The following is a 471-nucleotide window of genomic DNA, read 5'->3' as shown; positions in this document are numbered from 1 at the left end:
AGAACACAACACAAACCACTTAACCATACAAAATCTGACCTAAACACCATTGAAATTTCTGAGGAGGCCTTTTGTCTTTTCATATACAACACAACTTCTGATACATGGTAGAAATTAAATACAGCAATACACATATTGACACTACAACCCATTCAAACAGCTTGGCCCTGAAACACCTGTCAGTCGCACCAAAACCTCCCACTGCCATTACAAATCCACACGTCTGGTGGCTGGAAGGCTCCTCTCCAGAGAAGTTCTCATTTGCTTTGTGTATGAGGTTTCTCAGAGATGTGATTCTAGCGTTACATTTGATTTCTTACTTCAGGTATTTCTGAGGAGGAGATTGGCTCAATAAACCCACAACACGAACTGCAGGGACTGCAGGAACTGTAAAACACAAGCAGGACGCTATAGGTTACAGTCTCCCTCCCAAAGAAACATCTCACTGCTTCTATTTAACAAATGCTATTT

Source organism: Cariama cristata, unplaced genomic scaffold, assembly GCF_000690535.1.
Source record: "Cariama cristata isolate BGI_N322 unplaced genomic scaffold, ASM69053v1 scaffold6112, whole genome shotgun sequence".
NCBI classification, from domain to species: Eukaryota; Metazoa; Chordata; class Aves; order Cariamiformes; family Cariamidae; genus Cariama; species Cariama cristata.
The sequence above is the reverse complement of the archived record's forward strand: the minus strand, read 5'-3'. Positions refer to the sequence as shown.